The following is a 3,418-nucleotide window of genomic DNA, read 5'->3' as shown; positions in this document are numbered from 1 at the left end:
AAAGGTAAAATCTGTCAGAGCCATGTTTGCCATCCTTGGGCCTGCTAGAGCCCTTCAGCCATCAACCCTCAACAGCACCTCAGCTGGGATGGAGCCTTGTCAACTGTTGCGGGAGATATTTAAAACAGTGGCTGGCGAAGCCAACTGAGCTGTTGCTGCTCTGCCTAGTTCAGCTGCCACGTTGCACGCCAGAGGCCACATGCATGCCACAGCTAGAAACGGCCAGCCAGAAGCACCAGCCCTGCCACCCACAAGACACCAGTGTGGGAGATGGTTCTGCCAATCTTCCACATGGTTAGGCTGAGCCCTGACCATCTTGCCATCCATGTGGTACCCAGTATGAATGAAACTCTAATGCTTAAAGATTAATCAAAGGCTTTTATATGTTTGGTAATGCTCAATAACAATATGCCCATACAATCAGAGGTGTTTCCCAATTAGCTAACCTAAATATAAGTTGTTACCCAGGACTGCTCTCCATACCTGTGTGGCTCTTCATCGCTCCTACCTCTCTGCTCTCGCCACGCTTCTCCTCTCCCTTTTCCTCTTCCTCTCCTTACTCCTCCACCTTAGCTCCTCCTACAGTGAACCCCTTCTTGCTCCTTGCTGGCCTGCTGACTGGCTAGATTGTGCACAGGCAGCCAGAGCTGCTGTAAGTTCATGAGTGCAGTGGTCCTGCCACATCCAGAAGATGCTGGTATGCTCAGGTCTTCCCAAATCTCTAGCTCTTACTATCCCTTGGCTTTCTCTCCCAAAATGGCCCTGATCCTTGGGAAGCGAGTGTGATATGTTCCGTCTGGGCCTGAGTAATCTACATACTTATTCTCTGTATTTTGACCAGTTTTGTGAGTTTCTGCATTAATCCTTGTCCATTGAAATTTCTGGTGAGTTCTGAGATCTGTACTAATCTATAGATATAGCATAAGAAGTTAGAGGGCAGTTTGACACGTAGCAAAAAAATGCTAGTAGGTTCATCCCTTTGGTTTTAATCTTTAATCTTCGGCTAGAACTATAGTATCCCCTGTGGAGTGGTTCTTAAATACAATCAGAAAGTGGTTGGCCACCCCAATAAAAATTGTGGTAGAATTGCACCCATGGCTGTATCTTGCCAGGCCTGTCATTATTGTATGTCACAGGCATCACGAATGGGTAAAACTGTTGATGATATTCCTTCAGCTGCCTTCCTAGCACCTTCCAGTACTATGAAAAGGTTTCCAGGAAACCTCCTGTTCAGTACCACCTTGAATCCTGTAAGTCCCTTGATCAAGTGTATGGTGTCTTCAGCAACAGCATCATGCCATCTGGTTCTGTTGGGCAAACAGAACTAGAACTGTTGTTGGGTTCTGTTGCACTGGCAACAGTTCTGCACTGTTTGGGGGTATCCAGGACCCTCTGACAAACAGCTTGAAGGAAGGATTTTCACATGTGGCAGCTAAGTTTGTAACCCTATGACTTCTGGGAGGTACATTATCCCTTATGTAGGGTAACTCCAATCAAATCCTTTATATCAACAATGCATATGTATGTGTATTTGGAAATGTTTATGAAATTACATAATTACAGAATTATTTCTGTGTGTACAGTGATGTGTGCATGGGGGGTTCATGCTGTAATGTGCCTGTGGTGCTCACAGTGTTAAGTAGGGAATTTTGCTATTCAGGTAACAGTCCCCATGACCGGACAGCTTGCTGAACTTGGTGAATGGGCACTCCTCTTCTTAGCAGTGCTCCATCTCTGCCTTTGTCTGGAGTGTCCCTGAAAACAGGTGGCTGGCCTTGTTTGAAAAGTCACTCAGCACACAAGTCCCACTTTGGCTTTCTGCCTGCATGATAATTCAGTGTTGTATTATAACCAATCAGCCCTTCCTGTTCACTTGATGTTATTATCAATTAACCCTTTCCACCCATACCCGTAAAAAAACCCCTCATATAGGCTATCCCCCAAACAGAGAAGTAGACCCATTTCATTGCAGCAGTCAGCAGGGGTCATTCCATCTATATTCAGGGCTGCCTGAACCCTGCTCTGTCTCTGCTCCCTTCATCCTCTTAGGCTGGTGGCCAACAGCCTCCAGGGAGAAAGGCAGGACCCACATCAGAGGACAACTTTGAGGAGTTGGTTCTTTCCATTCAACACAAATTTCACAAATGTAACCCAAGTTGCCAGGTTATGTGAGTATAATTTAATGCATTTTAAAAAGAGAATTAGACAGAACTACTTATTGGTAAGGCTAGTTCACTTACTATACTAATTTTCTGACTCACTCATTTGCCTGCAAATTTCCTTTTTCCTTACAGCCAATGTGTATACGTGTACACTGCCGTTCTTTTACTTGCTTACAGACATCCAGGCTGACTCAGCTTCCTTGCTGTTATGAATAGCAACAATGGCTATTTCTCCAAGAAATTTTTCTATTTCAAAATATTTTAAAATAAAAAGTAGTATTTACGAACATATAGTTAAAAAAAAGTATTTGGATAAGCTAGAAACTAAAATACTGCTCTAAAACCCTGTAAGCCCTGCCCTTAGAGGATTGCAGGTGTCTCATGTGCATCATCAGGTGACAGAGAAAAGAGGCCATGACTATCTTCAGTGTTATGACCTATGAACAACTGAATGATTAGAAGTCTAACACTCCCTGGGGGAAAAAAAAGAGGAGGGGGACCTGAGATACTACCAGTCCAGTCCAGCACCTTGCAAGCAAGCCAGAGACTATAAGAAACTCGCCTTGGCCCCAGTAGGAGTGAGCCCAAGACAGATAACCCTTGAAGGGGACTCAGGCAAGGAGCCAGCTTGAGATAACCACCAGTTCAGTGCCATGGGGCAACCCCTCCCCCAACACACACACACACACACACACACACACACACACACATGCACACACGCACACTGTAGCCTGGATGGGAGAACTGGCCTCACTATTTTGTCTGCCATGTGGTGACATCTGAGAGAGAGAGATGCACAGCCTCTCTGCAATGCTTGCCCCTTGCCATCTACAGCAGGCAAGAGAGCTGGCCCCAGGACATCAGAGTGGGAGAGCTGATGCTGCCCCTCATCTGCTGCAGCACTTGAGAGCAGGTCCTGCATCTACCTGGGCAACACCACAGAGCTGGCTCTGGGTGTGGAGGTTGAAAGTGAGTCAGCCCCAAGGGTGTGAGCAGGGGAGAGTTGGCCCTGCCTTGTCTGCTAGGCAGAGGTGTGGAGAAGGGAGAAATTCCGTTCTCCCTTCTCTCATCCCATGCCATCTATGGCAGTCAGGAGAGTAGAACTGGGCATGTCCCTCACCAGCTGTTAACACTCAGCAGAGGGGGCCCTGCACCTCTCCTGGGCAGCAGGGTGGAGCTGGTCCTGGTTGTGGGTGTGGCAGGAGAGCCTGTGGGCTGGGCAGCTCAGATACCTCTCCAGGACTTTGAACTGGCCC

At 47.1% G+C, this 3,418-nt stretch overlaps 1 pseudogene; it reads left to right on the top strand.

Annotated features, from left to right (window-relative positions):
- The first annotated feature begins 2,515 nt into the window (after positions 1 to 2,515).
- LOC114614598 lies at positions 2,516 to 2,633 on the top strand (annotated as a pseudogene).
- The last annotated feature ends 785 nt before the right edge of the window (positions 2,634 to 3,418 follow it).

Source organism: Grammomys surdaster, unplaced genomic scaffold (genome assembly GCF_004785775.1).
Source record: "Grammomys surdaster isolate TR1022 unplaced genomic scaffold, NIH_TR_1.0 126391, whole genome shotgun sequence".
Lineage (NCBI taxonomy): Eukaryota > Metazoa > Chordata > Mammalia > Rodentia > Muridae > Grammomys > Grammomys surdaster.
This window is presented reverse-complemented; position numbering and strand designations above follow the sequence as displayed.